Source organism: Scylla paramamosain, chromosome 13 (assembly GCF_035594125.1).
Source record: "Scylla paramamosain isolate STU-SP2022 chromosome 13, ASM3559412v1, whole genome shotgun sequence".
NCBI classification, from domain to species: Eukaryota; Metazoa; Arthropoda; class Malacostraca; order Decapoda; family Portunidae; genus Scylla; species Scylla paramamosain.
In genome coordinates, this window is record NC_087163.1 from 10,099,138 (window position 1) to 10,121,962 (window position 22,825).

The 22,825-nt window shown below is 41.6% G+C and overlaps 1 protein-coding gene across 1 annotated transcript in view; it reads right to left on the minus strand.

The window, feature by feature from the left end:
• Positions 1-13,963: 13,963 nt before the first annotated feature.
• The window catches only part of LOC135106424 (zwei Ig domain protein zig-8-like), a 79,772-nt gene continuing 70,910 nt past the window's right edge, over positions 13,964-22,825 (minus strand). The window contains exons 6-7 of the mRNA XM_064015431.1: positions 17,538-17,652; positions 13,964-14,957 (exon numbers count right to left, since the gene is read on the minus strand). The gene's annotated coding sequence lies outside the window, so the exon portion shown is untranslated. The remainder of the gene's footprint in view (positions 14,958-17,537; positions 17,653-22,825) is intronic.

The following is a 22,825-nucleotide window of genomic DNA, read 5'->3' on the forward strand; positions in this document are numbered from 1 at the left end:
TATGAAGTTTCCAGTTCAGATTATAAGTAAAGGACAGACCGAGGATGTTCAGTGTAGAAGAGGGGGATAGTTGAGTGTCATTGAAGAAGAGGGGATAGTCGTCTGGAAGGTTGTGTCGAGTTTATAGATGGAGGAATTGAGTTTTTGAGGCATTGAACAATACCAAGTTTACTCTGCCCCAATCAGAAATTTTAGAAAGATCAGAAGTCAGGCGTTCTGTGGCTTCCCTGCATGATATGTTAACCTCCTGAAGGGTTGGACGTCTATGAAAAGACGTGGAAAAGTGCAGGGTGGTATCATCAGTGTAGGAGTGGATAGGACAAGAAGTTTGGTTTAGAAGATCATTAATGAATAATAAGAAGAGAGTGGGTGACAGGACAGAACCCTGAGGAACACCACTGTTAATAGATTTAGGAGAAGAACAGTGACCGTCTACCACAGCAGCAATAGAACGGTCAGAAAGGAAACTTGAGATAAAGTTACAGAGAGAAGGATAGAAACCGTAAGAGGGTAGTTTGGAAATCAAAGCTTTGTGCCAGACTTTATCAAAGGCTTTTGATATGTCCAATTCAACAGCAAAAGATTCACCAAAATCTCTAAAAGAGGATGACCAAGACTCAGTAAGGAAAGCCAGAAGATCACCAGTAGAGCGGCCTTGACGGAACCCATACTGGCGATCAGATAGAAGGTTGTGAAGTGATAGATGTTTAAGAATCTTCCTGTTGAGGATAGATTCAAAAACTTTAGATAAGCAGGAAATTAAAGCAATAGGACGGTAGTTTGAGGGATTGGAGCGGTCACCCTTTTTAGGAACAGGTTGAATGTAGGCAAACTTCCAGCAAGAAGGAAAGGTAGATGTTGACAGACAGAGCTGAAAGAGTTTGACTAGGCAAGGTGCAAGCACGGAGGCACAGTTTCGGAGAACAATAGGAGGGACCCCATCAGGTTCATAAGCTTTCCGAGGGTTTAGGCCAGCGAGGGCAGGGAAAACATCATTGCGAAGAATTTTAATAGGTGGCATGAAGTAGTCAGAGGGTGGAGGAGAGGGAGGAACAAGCCCAGAATCGTCCAAGGTAGAGTTTTTAGCAAAGGTTTGAGCAAAGAGTTCAGCTTTAGAAATAGATGTGATAGCAGTGGTGCCATCTGGTTGAAGTAGAGGAGGGAAAGAAGAAGAAGCAAAGTTATTGGAGATATTTTTGGCTAGATGCCAGAAATCACGAGGGGAGTTAGATCTTGAAAGGTTTTGACATTTTCTGTTAATGAAGGAGTTTTTGGCTAGTTGGAGAACAGACTTGGCATGGTTCCGGGCAGAAATATAAAGTGCATGAGATTCTGGTGATGGAAGGCTTAAGTACCTCTTGTGGGCCACCTCTCTATCATGTATAGCACGAGAACAAGCTGTGTTAAACCAAGGTTTAGAAGGTTTAGGTCGAGAAAAAGAGTGAGGAATGTACGCCTCCATGCCAGACACTATCACCTCTGTTATGCGCTCAGCACACAAAGACGGGTCTCTGACACGGAAGCAGTAGTCATTCCAAGGAAAATCAGCAAAAACCTCCTCAGGTCCCCCCAACTAGCAGAGGCAAAACGCCAGAGGCACCTTCGCTTAGGGGATCCTGAGGAGGGATTGGAGTGATAGGACAAGATAAAGATATGAGATTGTGATTGGAGGAGCCCAACGGAGAAGAAAGGGTGACAGCATAAGCAGAAGGATTAGAGGTCAGGAAAAGGTCAAGAATGTTGGGCGTATCTCCAAGACGGTCAGGAATACGAGTAGGGTGTTACACCAATTGCTCTAGGTCATGGAGGATAGCAAAGTTGTAGGCTAGTTCATCAGGATGGTCAGTGAAGGCTGGTGGTGAACATTGAAGTCTCCAAGAATGGAGATCTCTGCAAAAGGGAAGAGGGTCAGAATGTGCTCCACTTTGGAAGTTAAGTAGTCAAAGAATTTCTTATAGTCAGAGGAGTTAGGAGAGAGGTATACAGCACAGATAAATTTAGTATGAGAGTGACTGTAGTCGTAGCCAGATGGTGGAAAACTCAGAAGATTCAAGAGCGTGGGCACGAGAGCAGGTTAAGTCATTGCACATAAACGCAGCATCCAGCTTTGAATCGAAGATGAGGATAGAGAAAGTAGGAGGAAACAGAAAAGGGGCTACTGTCAGTTGCCTCAGACACCTGAGTTTCAGTGAGGAAAAGAAGATGAGGTTTAGAAGAGGAGAGGTGGTGTTCTACAGATTGAAAATTAGATCTTAGACCGCGAATGCTGCAGAAGTTAATGAAGAAAAAGTTGAGGGGGGTGTCAAGACACTTAGGGTCGTCGACAGAAAGGCAGTCCGACCTGGGGACATTTATGGTCCCCTCCCCAGATTGGGACTCCGAGGCTGGTGTAGGAGTCGCCATGATTTTAAAATTTTTGAGTGAAGGGTGTGTGTATTATTAGGTGCTTGTAGTTTTGTGTGGAGGAGGAGAGTTGTCTTTAGAGGGCAGGCTGTGACTGCCCCCTTGTGTTGTGAGACACAAGGGGGCAGTGTTCAGTGAGGTCACAGCTGGGTTTAATGATAAGTTCACAGCACCCCCTGAACAGTGCTTTAGACCTCACTGGGAGTAATTATCGTTTCGGCAGGTGTCTACTACCTCCTCCTTGTATGAGGAGGTGTGAAATGAGTTGACTTGCTATTATTTTCTCCAGAACCTTTGATATTATGTTAAATAAAGATATTGGGTGATAGTTTTTTGGTTCGTTGATATCTCCTGTTTTAAAAATAGGGACTACTATTGCGTGTTTCCACAGAGAAGGAAATTACCCAGTTACAAGAGAGAAGAGATAGAGAAGAGAAGAGAAGAGAGAGAGAGAGAGAGAGAGAGAGAGAGAGAGAGAGAGAGAGAGAGAGAGAGAGAGAGAGAGAGAGAGAGAGAGAGAGAGAGAGAGAGAGAGAGAGGAGACACTAACACCGCGGGATGAGGTGGAGGTGCTGGGGATCACTTACGACCGTAAGTTGACTTTCAGAACCCACGTGGAGCGACTCGCCAGAGAGATGCCTCGGGGAAGCTGGCATCCCTGAGGAGAATCTCCTACCTCCTTGACGCTAAGGGACTGGAGTTACTATACAAGGCGCAGGTCCGCTTCTCCTTGGAGTACGCGTGCCTGGCCTGGGGCGGCGCGGCAAACAAGCACCTCGCTCTCCTGGACAAGGTGCAGGACCGAGCGGCGAGGCTCATCAGGAACAGTGAGCTCGGCCTTGAGCCTGCACTGCACACCCTCCAACACCGGCGAGACGTGGCGGGCCTCACCGTTATGTTCAAGGTGCAACAGCAACGGGTGCCGCATCTACAGGTTCTCCGGCAGCCTGCCAGACATGCCGAAGTCACCACCAGAGCTGTCACACGCGCCCCTGGGGAGTTGCTCCAGCCGAGGTGCAGAACGTGGCACCAACAAAGACAGTTTCTGAACACGTATATCGGCTGGTGGAACGCGTTTGTTACCGTGCAGCCAAGTGTTGAGGGCTGGACCAGGCAACAGTTCAAGACTGCAGTGAATGTGTGGTTGCCACAGACAGATGGAGAGAGGCTTTTCCGATAGTATATGCACAGGAACTCTGTAAACGCATATGATGTAGATTTGTATAAATAAAAAGAGAGACAGAGAGAGAGAGAGAGAGAGAGAGAGAGAGAGAGAGAGAGAGAGAGAGAGAGAGAGAGAGAGAGAGAGAGAGAGAGAGAGAGAAAGAGTAGCAGCCATCCACAAAAAGGCGAAGAAGACAGAGCCAAGGAACTACAGGCCCAGATCCCTCCTGTCCGTCCTTGGCAAAACATTGGAAGCCATCATTGCGTCCCAGGTCACGTCTTTCTTTGATCTACACTGCCTCATTAGTATCAGACAGTTTGGCTTCCGCTCCAACATGTCTGTCAACGACCTCCTGCTCCACATGTCCACCTCATGGCACCAGTCCCTGGACAGAGGATGCGACACTTTCATAATCGCCTTGGACATTGCTGGAGCTTTGGATAGAGTGTGGCACTTCGCTCTCATTACCTAGCTTCATAGCATGAGAGTGAACGGCTGCCTTCTCCACCTCCAAGACTACATACGGGGCAGATCCCTCCGCATGGTGGTGAACAGGCACTCTTCAGAGGAATATCCGGTCGATGCGGGCGTCCCACAGGGCAGCGTCCGTGGGCCTCTCCCGTGAAACGTCTTCTTTAATGACGACCTGCATCTAATTCCTGAGTCTCACGCCTATACGCATGACTGCACTTTATCGTTCCCCTGTGACACCACTGACCACCGCGCTACTGTAGCCCTCATCAACACCACAGTGGAGACCATCGCCGCATGGGGACAACGTTGGCAGGTGGATCTGGCCCAGGACAAGGCCCAGATCATGCTGATCTCCCTGCAAAGTAGTCACCCAACCTTCCCCATCCCACCCATACTTCTGTCAACATTCTTGGTATTGAGGTAAACAGTAATCTCTCCTTCACCAGCCATGTCAAGAATACAGCCTCCAAGGCAGCACGCAGGCTGAACTGCGTCAGGTGCGTCGCACACCTCCTTGACGCTCAAGGGATAGCCAACCTCTATGCAGCCCAAGTCCGCTCCGTCATGGAGTACGCACCTCTGACGTGGTCTTCCTGCTCCCCCTCGTACCTTGGCCTTCTGGACAAGGTACAACACCGCGCTCAGCGGCTCATCTCTCAGAAGACACCGTCAGACCAGCAGTTACCCCCATTACAGCCCCTGCAGGTCAGGCGGGACGTGGCTGGCCTGTGTACCACATACAAGATATTCAGGGAGGGCGCCCCGTACCTCGCCACACTCTGGCAGCCATGGGCGACGCCTCGCCCTCACCCCACAAGGGACGCCCACTCGAGGCAGCACCAGCTAACAGTGCCTTTCGCCAGGACGGAAACGTTCCTCCGCTCCTTCCTCCAGAGGTACATTAGGCTGTGGAATAGTCTATTGCGACAGACAGAGGTCCACAACGATGCTACACTCCAGACTCTTAAATGCGTCGTCAATGCCTGGCTGGTGTGTTTGCACTGATGACTGTACTCCTCTATTAAATAGCTCCTATCAGTAGCGAGCCAAAGATAGTTTCCTGCACCTGAGCGGGAATTTTTGGCCTCATATAACATGACAATGTACCACATTACAGCCACTGTATTTATAGTTATAAGTATTTATACTCTGTATTATGTCTAATGTCATGACTTTCGTAAATAGAGAGAGAGAGAGAGAGAGAGAGAGAGAGAGAGAGAGAGAGAGAGAGAGAGAGAGAGAGAGAGAAAGAGAGAGAGAGAGAAGGCAGGCACGGTTTGAGTAAGGATAAGCGGTACCCCACCACACCCACACATTACTAGTCATCAAAATGAATCCAGACTGATGCCCCGTTGCCCGTTTTCCGCCAGCTAATCTCAGGCTTTGAAGGATAGGTTATACTCACTCTCCTGTGGGAAGGGCTTCCCTTCGCCAGTTTACGTGAGGCAAGTAACTACTACTACTACTACTACCACTACTACTACTACTACTACTATTGGTGTTACTGTTTTTGTTATCACTATTATTACTGTTACTGAGATGATTATCGCTCTTGCCATCTATGTTATTGACACCTTTGGTAACATTTTTTTTTTCAGTACTGTTAAAATTTTATATATTAAGATTCGATGCCCTTTATTTTGCTGCAATAACACATTTAAAATGTAAGAGCTTTGGCTCACTTCATCAAGGATTTTAACACTTGTGTACCTCTGTACTTGCATTGTGTTGAAAGGTCAATAACCATAACACCGTGTAATAATTTTTGTTTTATCTTTGGTCTGTGAATGTTATTTCCTAATTGCTTTTATCTAAAAATATAAAAAAGACAATTATTCCCTTTTTCTGATCTGGAGAGTGTTGTTTTGAAAGTAATCTGCTGTTATGTCATCCATTGTGCCAGTGCCACACTTCTCTGAGCTCTCCGTACCCATCCTCCAAAGAGAGAGAACAGTAGTTTTTTTAGAATGGCAAAACAGTTCAGAAGATTAAATCATTGATCCAGATTTCAGAGGCGCAACTGAGAAGATAGACCTTTACTACCCCAACGGAAGTGACGTCAACGACCTGATCTTGGTCTCACAAAGTTCAATACCAAGCTTTTGACGTCGAGAGTCAAGCAGTAGAATTTGTTAGATGAAAATGTGAAAATATCAGGTTTGAGAAAGCGTCACCAGCATTTTTTAAGCGTTTTTACTCGTCAAGATGAGCTTTGTTTTTGCCACAAAGTGACAGGTCTGTTTGAAGCAATTGGAATCGCATGTAACCCCAACGACTGGCGCCTCTTCATCGACAGCTCGTGCACTAGCCTCAAAGCAGTGCTGTTTCATAATGGGATCATGTATCCGTCTCTTCCCCTCGCTCATTCTTTCCAGCTTAAAGAGGAGTACAGTAATGTCAAGATCCTGCTAGATGCCTTTAAATATGAAGAGTACGGTTAGGAGGTTATCGGAGACTTAAAAAATGATGGCCTTTTTGATGGGTCCCCAAGTTTCCTTGTTATCTTTGCCTTTGGGACAGCAGGAAGACCGTGGCACACTACCACAAAAGGGACTGGCCACAACGTCAAATGGGAGCCATTATTGGACCCCAGAAAGATACTGTTTTCTCCACTGCACTTAAAATTGGGCCTTATAAAACAATTCGTTAGAGCTCTAGATAAGGAGTCTGTAGCTTTCAAGTATCTCCAGTATTTCTTCCCTAAGCTGTCTGCGGCAAAACTGGATGCCGGTATCTTCGTCGGTCCACAAATTAAAAAAGTCATTAAGTGTAAGAGTTCCCCAAGAAGCTCACTAGGACGGAGAAAGCAGAGTGGAACAGCTTTGTCGCAGTGGTGCTTGGCTTCTTAGGGAATCACAAAGCCGAAAACTATGTGGGCTTGTTGAAACCTTGGTGAGAAATTACGACAAGATGAGTTGCAGCATGTCCCTCAAAATCTATATCCTTGACACTCATCTTGATAAATTTAAGGATAAGATGGGGACGTACTCCGAGGAGCAAGGCGAGCGCTTCCACCAGGATATATTGGATTTTGAACGCCGTTACCTTGAAAACATGATGGGTAACTATATTTGGGGGCTGATTCATGAAAGTAATTGACAGTAGAAGCGTAAATCGAGGAAATTACTCATTTCTAATGTTTTATTGTCTCATATGTGTAATCCTAGAATAAATAAATGCTACTGTTGTATCATATGTCGTTTTATTTATACTTTGTGCAAATGAGAGTTCAGATTTTCCATTTTCCCCTAATGGGAACAGATAAATTTCATATCATTATCCTGGCCACAAAAGCAAAAGTTAGAAATAAATATAAGTGTTTTTTTTATGTTTTCTAGGCATAAACAAATAGGAAATAACAGTTGTTACTCAAGTTAAAAAATTGTGTTACATAGTGATAATTAATCAAAATCACAGTATTCGGCTAGCAAGAGATGGTCATCATCTTTTTGGGGGTGGTTACACCTACAGCCTGAAGGGAATACCGGTAAGTATTTCACTCATTCCATTAAACTTAAACGTAATGCAAAAATCTATTATTTCTGCTGCCAAATAACATACAGTAAGCGGGCATGATAACTCAAGAAAAATTAGCTCTCAAATGGTACGGATAATGGTAAACTTGTGCGAGCGAGAGTAATGTTTCGCTCTTGCTGCTGGAGGTGCCACTGTCGTGGCGAGGGCAAAAATTTAACATTGAATTGACCGTCCTCCTAGTATACAGAGTCCTTGGGCTGTCCATTGGAGTCGTGTTTTGAGTTGAGAAGTTCCCGAGGTTTCTCTTGGAACAATATTTACTTTCGTTCATTAATCGGGTTGAGTCAAATTGTTTTCCTTCTCAATATATAAGTTCAGCACAGATTGGTAAGTAGCCTCACAAATGTTTCTTTTATAATAACGTAGAAAATGCTTTGCTGAGTTTAACTGTAGATTACTTTCACCATCTTGCACCAAGTTTACTCAACCCAGCTATTGTGCTGCCCTCTGATGATTTTTTTTCGAAAATGACGCGACGTTCGGATGATTACCATATCCGAACTCCTCTGCCATAGATACATACAGTTAATACCCGCATTAATTGTCAGTCTTGCTGGCGTTAAAAATCATTAGCCATCTTCGCTACGGAGGAGCCTGTTCAGCCTAGCGGTAGAAGGAGCTGGTCTGTTAGCTGGCAATCCCGAACTTTAGTAATGTTCCTTCACGGCAGGATCTTCTTTGTGCGAGAAATATCCCTTAATCCTTCTCCTGCAAATGACATAGGGTGGAAAGAAAGCTGCTGTCTACTGAGAATACTTGAGACTGCTCTTATTTTGACGTTTACAAGATTTAGGATTTAGGAGTTATAGTTAGCTCTGAATTCCGTCTAGGGAAACAATGCATAGAAGCCAGAAACAAGGCAAATAGGGTACTAGGATTCATTTTTAGGACTGTTAAAAGTAGAAGGCCGGAAGTAATATTAAAGTTATACTTGGCGCTGGTCAGACCTCATCTAGACTACGCTGTGCAGTTCTGGTCCCCACATTACAGGAAAGATATAGGTCTATTAGAATCAGTACAGAGGAGAATGACTAAAAGGATACAGGGGATAAGGAGTATTCCTTACGAGGCGAGGTTAAAGCTGTTAAATTTACATTCGCTAGAGAGACGTAGGTTAAGAGGGGACCTGATAGAAGTCTTTAAGTGGTATAAGGGTTATAACAAGGGAGATGTAAGCAAAATTCTTAGGATCAGCAACCAGGGTAGAACAAGAAATAACGGGTTCAAGCTTGAAAAATTTAGGTTTAGGAAGGAGATAGGAAAAAATTGGTTCTCAAATAGAGTGGTAGATGAGTGGAACGGACTCAGTAATCATGTAGTTAGTGCTAGGACACTAGAGAGCTTTAAGAGAAGATTAGACAAGTTTATGGATGGGGATAACAGATGGAAATAGGTAGGTGTGTTTTCATACAGGGACTGCCATGTGTAAGCCTGGTCGCTTCTTGCAGCTTCCCTTATTTCTTATGTTCTTATGTTCTTATGTTCTTCCCATCACCGCTGCAGAAATAATTGATTAACGGACTCATTAACTTAAAGCATCTCATAATGATGAATTCAATTCATCTTAGTATTATCATCTCTTAACAGATTTCCCATTGTTTCTGATATACGTTTTCCATTGCTTTCACATAAATTTTGCACTCTTTTTATTCTTAACACAAATTTGTACAATTTCGTATTAAAAACAATTATTATGTGACTGGGTTCTTGTGTGTTTATATGAATATAATGAAGGTAAATCCATGTGCAATTTTACTTTTAAGTATTACTACGTCATTGTATTACGCGTCACCGTCTCGTTAAATGTAATGAACAATGCAATAGCATGAATTATATTATGCTTGTATGAATTATAAATTATGTGTGGACTAGGAATTATGTATGGATTAGGGATTACATATGTATTTATTTGTAATTGTGCTATTAAGGGATGTTTGTATCAGCTATTTATCTGGTGATTAGTGCAAATGGTCAACGACTCGTTAATCTCATTGGCGTCATCTTTAGCGACCAGTCGCTGGTCGCCAGGCCACACAGGCCATAGAAGGCAGGTTCTAAACCTAGCCGAAGTGTGGGGAGTTGGCGAGCGGTACAGGCAGTGTGTGGAAAGCAGTCTGACAGTTGTGAAGGGTGAAGTGTATTATCCTAGCTGGCGAATTCAATCGGTGAATTGACCATACGTCTGACTAAGACAGTAATATCTTACGTTTATCCACTGGTGTGTGTGTGTGTGTGTGTGTGTGTGTGTGTGTGTCCAGTTAAATCTTATATTTGTGATTATAGGTTAGGTGTGATCTTTTTTTTAGAAGGACTTTGACGAAATCGCTATGTTTCATCATGTGTCCAGTTGTTTCGCTGCTTGGTTGTTTCCATTTGAAAACCCAGTTACCGCAATAAAATGTGTCTACTTCCGTTAACTGATAGTGTCTTTGTATATAACTAGTGTTGCCGTAACTTGCTTTAACTGATTATAGCTTTTAGTGTTCAATGACTTGTAATGTGACTCGTCAAATCAATTATTATCATATCAGTGTAATATTTCAGTTGTTATTGTATATTTGTAAAAGTGATTTGTTTTGACACTCTGTTTATATTGCAGTTCACGCTACTCAGTAAACAATTGAGGGCATTCGGGCTATATTATCATCCTGGACTGGGATAGCAACAACATGTGTATGTATCGCTGGCAAGCGATAAATTCTGCATAAATTATGTTGGGATGAAATATTAATAGCTTTCATAACAAATTCTTGAGCATTATGAGCACCAGCTCTGACGTCACCACCCAAACCAATGCATACGCGCAAACATTTCAAGAGTAATTTTCCAGCGATAGTTACGACAGGGTGAAGACTAGGACTTGAACAAAGGGAGAATATTACAATTCATACCGCAAAATGTCATTTATCGAAATATGTCCAAAAAACCATCCTTGCACCCCTTCAAACACTGGATTACTACTGTACTCTTATTGGTGGTATCATTCAGAAAAACGCAAAATGTCTTTCATTTCTTTATGAAATTGTCTATACCTTCTTAACATTATGATGCCAGCAAAGGTTAAGAAATAAAGGTCACTTTCTAAAAAAAATGGTAGTTTAATGTACATTTTCTCACAAAACCTTTACAATAATAACTGTACATCTCCTGCATCATTATTAAAAAAACAACAACTTTGAATCATAAAGAAACAAGCCAAGTTATATAATATAGTACATTCTAAGAGTACTGAATATAATTTCGTTAAGACAGTATACTGATGTTGTAACAATAATAGCTTTACGGTATATTTTGTTTGAGTTCTTGTTGATGAGTTCCAGATAGCGACATCATTTGCACCCCGCTCCACAGCTGCTGGGTTAATCAACAATCACTACTCAACCACCGTCACTGGTGAGAAGAGCGACTATAAAATAAAAAAAAAAAGATACAAAATACATTCTAAGTTCTAGTTGTGCCCAACAACTATTGCATAACTTGACCTGGCAACATTTATGTTACCGTGCATTGGAGTAGTTCAGTCTATTAACACATCTAGACATTGGGAGGGGGTGGCAGATTGGCCTGCGCTTTGACAGAGCTTGTTTCAAACACTCCGCTAATTTTCGTCACCATGGTCAATTAACAGAAATGGCTTTGTAAATTTACTGTGCGTAAGACCTAGCCAAGTGCCTGACACATGAAGGTCTCAGGACGTTACGAAGCCACGCTTCGCCCCTCTGTTATTCATTCATCACTGAGAGATACTACCGCTCCTGCCACCGCCAGCATTATTGTAAATCTAACTGGCTACCTGTATCCAGTGTTGCCAAGGTACTATAATGATACTTATGTTACTGTATTCACACTGAGCTGAATTTCCTTTCTTTTATTTTCTTTAATTAAAATCCCCCTTCTATTCCTAGAAATTACTTGAAAGTATTATGCACGTTTATTTTACCCTCACTTCGTTTTAGTAATACTTTATTGTACCTACTCCTTTCATGCTCAGAATTTGGAGCACTGTGTAATATCTAGGTATGCATCTTAAAAGAAAAGAAAAGTGACACAATGAGTGTATATATTATGCTCAGCACGGTGTATATTTTATTCCTCATCATTATTAAGAAACAGATCATCCTTGTCGTCATTGCTGTCGAGGTTGATGATGACGGGTTCCACAGCCACGTGTATGTTGTCCGTGGACCAGTTCTCTTCTTCAAAGGCTCTGCAGCACAAAGCCTCGCTTCCTTCAGCCTGGCCAGCAGATCTGCCTGAGTAAAACTTTGCAGCGAGGAGCGTATGTGGCATTACATGCTTTCCAACACCTGCTCGATGGCACCGAATTCGGGATGTACAGGTGGCAGGCAAATTACCTAATGACCGCCTTCAAAGTTAACGTTGTCCACCGTGTACCGTGTTTTTGGCTAATTCTGTTGGCAGATGCGCAGCATCTAAGGCCATTGGTGCAAGTAAGGAAGGGTAGCCTGCAGTGCTCCAGCCACTTTCTTAGTCGCCGGGGTGGGGCAGAAACTTTCCTTTGTCAGTTGGCTGTGGTATGGCGCGGTGTCTAGGACCAGTACTGACGGGTTAGTCAGCGACGGTAGCAGCTGAGTCTCGAAAGGGCGATATATAGTATGATCCGTTTTCTTAAATATCACTGTGGTATTTCCTTGAGCGGAGTGAGGGGGTTCTTATTTTGCTACCACATATTTCTACAACCCACCGGTCCGCCTGGCCCCTGGAGGGTACAGCGATGATTTGGCCAAGAGCACCTTTTTCTGTCCATTGCATATATAGATTGCGATTTCAGTCGCGGAAACACCTCCCAGTTGGTAACTTTTGACGGTGCATCTTTCTTATTTTACGACATTTCTTCCTTAGACCCACTGTTTTGCCGTATTTTGCATATTTCGACTTATCGAGCATGCAAAATGCGCGAATTATATGCCATAACTCACTTCAAATACGGGATAGCCAGTTTTAGTTGATACCATCAGACTCAGCAGTGACTGTAGAATCAAGATGTACTTGACAAAATTGACAAAACAAAAAAGAAAATTGTATTACGACGAGCTGAACTGTGAAGATGTTAAAAAAAAATGTTTTATAACATGTTTTACTTTTGCTCACTATTTTAAACAGTTAATCATTCAGTGCTGAAATATATAATTACATTAGGTAGGAAGAACTCTCGTGAACACGATAGCGTGATCAGAATACAGATAAAGCTCCACATATTGAAAACACAATCATTTATAGCAACCTGTCACTTGCCGCAAACATTATGGCGGCGCGACACTTCTCGCGAGGTGTGGGGAGGGTCTGCACGCAGGAAAGTCCTCTCACACTGCGCACGTGCGAGCAATCTCGCCACGTGATTGGCCGCCACCTTCTCATCAACTAACCTAACCCTAACCTAATTAATCTAACCTAACCTTAACCTTAAGTTAACTAACCTGTAACCTTACTACCTTGAACCAAATTACTGGATATAGTCTCGTATTTATTATAACACATTATCTTGGCTAGGTTAGGTAAGGTTAGGTTTAGGTTAGTCAGGTTAGGTTTGCTTAGTTAGGTTAGATTTGGTTAGGTTAGGTAAGGTTAGGTTAGTTAGGTTAGGTTACGTTAAATTAACTGATAAGAAGGTGGTGGTCGTTCACGAGGGGAAACTTCTCGCACCATTCACGAGGCGAGACTGCTCGCATATGCGCAAAATGTGCTGGGACTCACCTGCGTGCAGGCCCTCCTGGTGTGTGCCCGCTGGCTCCGAATGACCAGGTCTAGGACGCACCTAAAAATTAGAAGACCCGGCCGCTGAGGAAGGTCCTTTCCTTTAAGTTGCCTCGCAGCTTAAAGGACCTGTTACCTAGTTTGGTGATATTCTGGATTCATGGCAATGCTGACAGTCATAGGAGTATCAATTGTCACCAGGAAATGGAATGCAGCTCTGTGGAGACAACCGAGGGAGTTACGTCACAACGACGTCCTGATTGATACCTTCATGCGTCCAGCAGCTCCATATGCGAGATACATTTACCAAGACAATGCCTTTATTTTCCACTTTTTTGTTACTTGACCATAGTGACGAAAATTAGCGGTGTGTCTGAAATAAGTTTAATCAAAAGTATGATCCCAGTTCAAATTAATTGGTTTGTTAGAAAGTTATCCCAGAAAAAAAAAAAAAAAAAAAAATATATATATATATATATATATATATATATATATATATATATATATATATATATATATATATATATATATATATATATATATATATATATATATATATATATATATATATATATATATATATATATATATATATATATATATATATATATATATATATATATATATATATATATATATATATATATATAAAACACGGCCTCTGAAACGTGCTGAGCTATTACCGTTCAGGAGCTTGAACCAGTTATCTTATCACAGAACAAGAAAATTCTGTTAGATTACTGAAACTATGTTTGTGTTTTTATTTTTCTTTTCTTTGTGAACAGAAAGTGGATGTGTTGAGATGATAAGTAGTATGAAATGACCTCTGAAGATCTCCGGTCCTGGTAACAACAAAGTTTACTGACCCATTAACTTTCAGTATGTTCTGTAACAAGACTGAACATTATTTGGGACAGGAGTGCAGGAACAGCATACTTTTTGTTTGTGCTACCATACAGTAATGGCACACCTACATACAGCACAATTGCTAAGGAAGGCACAACCGAATGGTTTCATGGAGTACCAGCTCTTGATTTATGGAAAATTATAAATACCTAGGAATGTATAAATATCTACAGCACACGTTAACATTAATGTTGCTTATTATGTTCTTCAATCATAAAACAAGAAAATGTAACAGAAAAATCCAAAAAAAAAGTCACAAGACGGTATTACCAATGAATATAATACATTATTCCTTACCAGTTATCAATCAAAATGCAGCGTTCATCACCTGAGTATATATTTCATACAACTCGTCTCACATGCAGGTTTTCTTGTAGTTTTCCTTAACCTCCAAAATATTATTTTTATTTTTTATTATTTTTTAAAAAAGTTATAATTTTTTTAATATTTAGTTTTTAGGCATTTTTTTTCAGGCAATGGCGTACTAACACGATTTTGAATATTGTTACACAATATTTATTTACATAAAAAAAAAATATAGACAGAAGCTTTTTTACATGGGCTGAATCTCAGTGGTCAAAAAAGTAAAGACAAAATGAAAAAAAAAAAAAAAAAAAAAATCAGCAAGGCTGACACACAAGGGACGGCCACTGAGAAAGGACACATAAGAAGGTGAGAAGGTATGTTGCAGCTCCTCTGGATGTGTGGCGCCGTTCTGATTTTTCCCCTTGATACATTTCATCTTCACGTCGTAAGTCTGCAACACAATCACTTGCTCACACACACCCACACAATAACGCTTCTTTTTATGGATATTTTCAACAACTGCTACAATACACAAATGTTTTACTCAGTGAATAGTTAATGCCTGGGTTTTATAGAATATTGAATTACATTTAATATTCATTCAGTTCTTGTAATAGAGTAATATGTTAGTTTGTTTTTGTTTCATACATGTGAACATATAACGCTACATTATTTTTGTCTTTGATGAAAATTCAAGGCTCTCTATGTTTATGTCGCTATCTCCGTATTCTCTGTTTTATCTACTTCTCTGATGACGATCTTAATCTCTCTCTCTCTCTCTCTCTCTCTCTCTCTCTCTCTCTCTCTCTCTCTCTCTCTCTCTCTCTCTCTCATCCTCCTGGCACGGTGGTGGGTATCCGTCGTGTCTTTGTATCAACGGCTTGTATCAACAGGCGAGCAGACTAGCAATATATATATATATATATATATATATATATATATATATATATATATATATATATATATATATATATATATATATATATATATATATATATATATATATATATATATATATATATATATATATTATGTGGGAGGGGTACTGGCCAAGGGCAACAAAATGTTAGGAAAAAGGCCCACTTGAGTGCTAGTCTCCAAAGCGAGGTCGAATAGAATCTTCGTCAATTAGAGAATAAATGTCTTAAAACCTTTCTCTTGAAAGATTTCGTCATAGGAAGTAGGAAATACAGAAGCAAACAGGGAGTTCCAAAGTTTACTACGAAAAGGGATGAATGATTAAAGGTGGACAGAATAGGGGTGCTTTGATTTTCTGTTTTCAAAAGTTTTCGAATTGATCTTCAATAGGGAAAATTTAAATACTACGACATAATATTTTATCTGATGGCCAATATGAGTTTTGTTGTTGCGTTCTCTTGGTGATCTTCTGGCCTTCTTCTCAGACTTCTGGTCATCTTCCATGAGGAATTTTGGTGAAACTACCTTAATAAGAAACGTTTAATAGAATCTCGTACAGAGTTTTAAATCCGGAAATACTTTCTTTCCTGTTTTATCTTTTTCTCTGTAACTGCATTGCAAGTTTACTTTTTTTTTTTTTTATATAATTTTACTTATCATCGCCGTGGTAGACGGCCAATGTTCTCCCAAGTTGTATTCGTTCCTCAGGCGCTCCTGTCACCCACTCATCAATGAACTTTCGAAATTAAACTCATTATCCTTTCCAGTCTTACGCTGACGATACCACTGTCCTTTTTCACGTCTTTTCTAGACATTCAACCCTTCATGGGCTGAATAATTACCGCAGAGAAGTCACAAAACGCGTGATGTCTGATCTTTCTAAATTTCTTAACTGTAGTAGAGCAAACACAATATTGTTCAGTGCCTCAAAATCCCAATTCCTCCATTTATCATCTCCAGATAACTCTCTCCTCTTCTTCAATGACACACAATTTTCCCCCCTCTTCTACATTAAACATGTTCGGTGTGTCCTTTACCAAAACTCTACTGGAAGCTCACATGTCGTATCACACTACTAGAGCTTCCATGAAGTTAGGCGCTCTGAACCATCTCCATCAGTTATTCTTACCCTCCCCTAGCTACCAACGTTAATTACATATGTACTTTACATATGTAGAGGGCGGATTTCATTCCAACAGTTCTTTTAAATAGGATGGAATTAAAACCATTTCGTTTCATCATTTTCTTTCCTCTATCTGTCTGTCTCTTTTCAACGCATCTCTTGGTATTTTCTATCGCTTAAGAGCCTTTCATTGGGTCTTTTTTTTTCACTTTTGTTACCCTTTTTAACCAGTGTTCTCATTCCTTCATCCTTTTAGTGGTAAATTCTGAAACTCTCTGTCTGCCTCTGTACTTTTTCTTGCGTATGACTTAGATTTTCATGTGGGAGATTTCCATACACTTCATAATGTAAGTTTTGACTTGTTTTGGACCGTCTCCTTAAGAACATTGGGTCTTTTTTTTTTCAGTTTTGTTACCCTAAGCCAGGTGCCCCGTTACATACAAAAAAAAGTCATATCTTCCTCATCATGAATGTGATTCTTGCTGCAATCATGAAGGTGGATGTATATGGTACCATTGGCATGAATGTGTGCCATTCAGGTCAGGTTTATTCTTATGATTGGGATCATGGCGTAGAATATCCTAATGAGTAGATTCTTTCATGTACTTAAATCGATAATTTATCAAATTTTCTCCATTGGTGCTTATTTTTACTTGTGTGTAATATTCAGTATCATGTTTTTTCCCCATATCTGTCGTATTTTGCTCTTTATTTTATTTCTATGTCAAATATTTCATTATTTCATCTTCCATTAGTGAGAAAAGCTAAAGATGGCAAAAAAAAAAAAAAAAAAAAAATGCCCTGCGCTACCTTCCCACTTGGACTTCAGCCCAACACATTCATCACACACACTTAACTCTGGGCATTAGAGACGTACCAAAGAATTTAAACATACAGAGCACATTATGGTAAACAAAACATAATCGACACACACCCCATAAGGGACAATCAGCAGAGCAGGTAAGCGACACTTAAGAAGTCGGAACACACCTGGTTTTTTGATCTTCATGACATCGTGACAGTAATGGAACAGCGCAGTTTCTTGGAGTCTGGCAGAATTACACATTTCTCAACACCTTCAGACATGACCTGCAAGGGCAGAGACCTGAGGGAAATTATAATGTTACTCTGTTTTTTATCCTCCATTTTCATGCTGTGGACAGCAATAATATTTCCTTTTAATTACACCGTAATCAGAAATCCATCAATACAGCTGATAAAATATATTTACCGAGATGATGCATATTTTAAACAAAATAATTTTCATGGTTGGAAACATTAATTTACAGATTATCTTACAGAGATAGAAATGCTCTTTCTTGACTAAGGATAAGTATGTAGTTTTAGATATGATAAATACCAAGACAAACATATTCCGATCAAACCCGACGACAATAAATATCAACTTTGTATTAGAATGTTTAGATCATTGAACAATGGCACAAACTGCCTGCTATTACTTAGGTTGTACCAGCATCCAAAAGCTTTTGCTGTACCGAAATGTTTTTAGACTAGTAAGTTTCACAAATAATTTAATGAGACTTTAATGTGACTTTCATGAGAATGTACTTTTAAATGATAAAGAAGAACAAATTGACTCAAGTTATAAATAAATCAACTAAAAATTATTCCACTTCAGCATGCCTACTAGATCTAGTAACAAATAACAACCCTAACATAATTCCAGCATATAATGCTGTTCCGCAAGTAACAACTGATCTATCAGCATTAATCCAGCCAGAAGAAAACCCAAACGTTAGCCTACCATCAGAACATTTCGTCACCCTGGAAACTGTATTCAAGACACTTTCTCTTCGATATTAATGCAGGACACATCTGATATGCATATATATATATATATATATATATATATATATATATATATATATATATATATATATATATATATATATATATATATATATATATATAATTATTTATTGTCATGTTATTGGCCGAGTTTACCTTGAATGGGATCACGTTTTCGTAGTGTCCCCCGTGTTCCGGTTACCTGCTATTCGGGCATTATCCTTATTATTGTTATAAGTAGTGTAAGGCTTATTTACCCATTTTATATCATGTAGTATTATTCTCTTCATAATTTAAGTTCTCTATATCTTTGTATGTATAAGGGAGGAAGTATAATTGAGATGAAAATAAGTTGAAAACGAGGGGAGCTTGAGTGGGCAACAACACATTCTAAGGAGGGGGAAGGCTGAGCGGTGGGGTCGTGAGGTATATCGGAGGGAAGGCGTTTCTCAGGGAAGGATCTTGGTGTGGATTGGTGATGGAGTGAGTTTGTGGAGGTATTAGTAGTGTAGCGGTATAACCTTGATATCCAGGATCAGGTTAGTGAGTATTTTGTGGTACCAAGAGCTCTTGTCCGCTGAAATTCGGTTGTTGAGTTGTGCCGGTGACGCTGTTTGAAGGGGTTATAGGTCAAACTGGCAGCCATTTTGTGAGTGGAGGTTGTGGTGTTGACCTTGGAAGCTGGTGTTGTGGTGTATTGGTGATTTTGGGGATGATGTTATGGTGTTATGGGTAATCTTTGGTGATGATGGTAATCTCCTGCAAGGGTTGAGGAGGTGAAATACGGGAACTATTGTCTGGGGACGCAGTAGTGGCGTCTGAAGTAAATCCCTGCGGTTGAGGGGAATATTTCTGTGACTAGTGGAGGTGTAAACGGGTTCTGGTGTTGTGGGAAGTGACGAGAACGTCATGTAGTAACGTGTACTACCTCATGTTGTTTGTAAATTATTATTATTATTATTATATGTGCTTGTAACATAGAATAATCGAGTTTTCTACTCCCCCAACATTAGTCTGGTATTAGAGGTGATTCCAGGTGTGCTGTGTCAAGGTAAAGGTACAGTGAGAGGGTGTAATTCTGACGATTTCGGATAGGTCGGGTAGGCACTCGAAGCCTTTAAAAATCCAGACCTTTAAATAAAACTTTCCGGTATCAGTGTAACGTCCACTTTCTTGGAAAGATAACCGGGATCGTACGATCGTAAGTAAGCGATCGTGACAGAATATGGGGGCCTGTCCGGGATTTTTGAACATTTGTGGAGTGTAACGAGTGTTACATGATGATTGTCGTTGGGAGGAATTTACCTGTGTGGAATATTTCTTTAAAACTGTGCATGTATTGTGGTGAATATTTGGAGGAATATTTTGTGGAGTGTAGTGATTGTAATCATGGCTGCTAAACGTGTTGAGATGTTCTTTCTGTCGAGAAGTGTGCATGATTTGTACACACTAACCAGGGAGGAATTATGTTCAGTGGCTGAGAGGTTTCAAGTGGAGTTGAAATCCAAAAAAAGAAAAAAAGAGGAAATGCAAGCGGAGTTGAAAAATGCTCTTGTGGAGAGGAGCTGGCTTGAAAATGATGGTGGTGAAAGTGAGGATAATGATGGGGAGAGTGTAGAGGAAGGTGCTGGGCTCAGTGAGATAAACATGGGTGCTCTTGGTGGAACAGATGGCCTTTTTAGTAGTGAAAAATTTGAGTTAATGAAACTTCAAATACAGATGCAGAAGGAGCAGAAGCAGCAAGAGGTGGAGTTGCGAAAAGAGCAAATGCAGAAAGAGGTGGAGTTGCAGCAGATACAGATGTAAAAAAGAGATTGAGATAGAAAAGATTAGAGCAGAAAGTAGAAATAAAGTAAATGAGACCAGGGCAGGAAATGGTGCTCAAGGCAACGGGGATTTAGAGAGAAAGATCATCAGTATGCCTAACTTTGTGGAAGGGGAGGAAGAAAACTTCTTCGTTCAATTTGAAAAAAAACTGCAAAGTTGATGGGATGGGATGAAAATGATTGGGCATTACTCGTCCAGTCTAAATTTGAGGGAATGGTCCGAGAGGTATATGTGAATTTGAGTGAGCGAGACACGAGTGATTATGAAGCGGTAAAGGAAGCGGTGTTGGGATCAACCCTCCTATGTCCGAGTGTGTACCGGGAAAAGTTCCGCAGGACCACAAAACGCCCAGGTGATACTTATCTTGGGATGGCTCGAGATGTTGGTCTTAAACTGGACCGGTGGCTGAAGGCCGAGGAAGCCACTACAGCTTAGGAGATAAAAGCAGTTATGTGGATGGAACAATTTATGAGCCAAATGCCCCTCAGTTTAAAATATGAGCTCGTATCACACAACGTGAAAGATGTGATGGAAGCCGGACGCAGAGCTGACAAGTACTGTGCGATCCATGGGCTGAACGGAGATGAACATCATGGAGGGAGAAAGCCATTCTCCAACAAAAATGATGGTCATCAGAGATATAAGAATGACCGCCAGATGAGCTCGACATTATTCCACATTTCAAACCAGCCCCGCCCTCACAACTATAGTTTTCCCCACACTTACAACATGCCCCCACCAGCCGACCACAACGTAAGGAGTAGGCCCAGGAGCACTACCTATTTCCAGAAGGGTAGTGGAGATGAAGGTGCAGTTAAGTGCCTTGGATGTGGAAGTAGCGGGCATAAGAAGTACCAGTGTCCGAAAGGACGGCCGAAGCCAGTGGGAGCAGTTGCCGCCCAAAGAGACCTGATAAAGTATGTGGAGAATATGAATGCAGAGATACAAGAGGAGCCGCAGAAAGATGAGGGCTTTGAGCACTTCACCAGTAAGGGCACAGTGAAGGTGGAGGGAAGTCCAGAGAAGGTGGTCAGAATCCTTCGGGATACGGGAGCTAACCAGAGTCTGATCTTAAGTAGTGTACTCCCATGGAATGAGGAGACCAGCACTGGCAAAGCGGTCTCATGTAAGGGTGCAGGAGGCAAGTTCAGTATTCCCCTGCACAAAGTTTGGCTGGACTGTGGATACGTCACTGGAGAGGTGACGGTGGGAGTGAAGGAGACACTGCCCGTAGATGGAGTGGATATGCTGGTCGGAAATGACCTGGCTGGAGATCGAGTTATCCCTAAACTTCAGATGGTAGACAACCCTCTGATAGGGATGACAGAAACCACCACTCCGGCAGAAGTCCCTCCCTCAACAGATGGGGAGGCAGAGGTGCCTGAATTGTTCCCAGTCTGCGCAGTGACCCGAGCGATGGCCCGGAAGGAACGCATGGACGCCGCGGGAGCAAAGCAGGAGGACGAAGGCCTGGGCGTTCTGTTTGAGGAACCTGATGAAAAAGGAACTAACCCAGAGTGTGCGAATGATGAACCGGTTGTAGGTCAGGTGGAGCTCAACCTTGATTTTCTGGTAGAAAAGAGCGAGTTGATAAAAGCTCAGGAGAGTGATGAAAGTTTGAAGTCTATTTGGAATGAGGCTTAAATATGGGTGAGCTTGACAATGAGTACGTGGGTTACTACGTGGATAACGGGGTATTAATGAGAAGTTGGAGGCCCCTGACAGCCCCAACCTCTGATCACTGGATGGTGAAAAGGCAGATTGTGGTGCCACGGGTGTATAGGAAGAAAATTTTGGAGATGTCACACGAAGGTAATCTGGCAGGAGACCTGGGGGTCAGAAAAACCTTAGGAAAAATCCTGGTTCATTTTTACTGGCCCAGAGTGAGAGGTGATGCGAAAGAGTTTGGTAAAACTTGTGGTTTGTGTCAGAAGGTGGGCAAGCCGAACCAGGTGATTCGCCCTGCCCCCCTTCACCCTATACCTGTGGTCGAGGAGCCTTTCAGTAAGGTGGTGATAGACTGTGTAGGTCCTTTACCAAGGACCCGGAGGGGAAACCAGTATTTGCTGACTATTATGTGTATGTCATCCAGGTTTCCTGAGGCCATTCCCCTCAGGAGTATAAACTCTAAAAACATTGTGAGGGAACTGTTGAAATTTTTCTCCTGGGTGGGAATTCCTAAGGTGTTGCAGTCAGACCACGGAAGTAATTTCACTTCTCGCACGTTCAAGGAAATCCTAAGGGGTCTAAAGATTGAACAGAGACTGTCGAGTGCTTATCATCCTCAGTCTCAGGGTTGTGTAGAAAGATTTCACCAAACTTTAAAAACACTTTCAGGATGTATTGTGAGGAGACGAGTGTTGAGTGGGATGAGGCATTGCCACTAGCCTTGTTTGCGTTAAGGGACAGTGTGCAAAAGTCAACTTGTTTCTGCCCATTTGAGTTAGTGTATGGGCATGAGGTGAACGGTCCTTTAAGGATGGTGAAAGAAAAATGGTTAGGAGAAGAGGAGCTTCCTACTGTGGTGAAGTATGTATCTGATTTCAAGGGCAGATTGATGAGAGCTAGGGAAATTGGTCGGGAAAATTTGAAAAGTAGTCAGAGTGAGATGAAAGGCTGGTATGACAAGAAGGCGAGGGCCA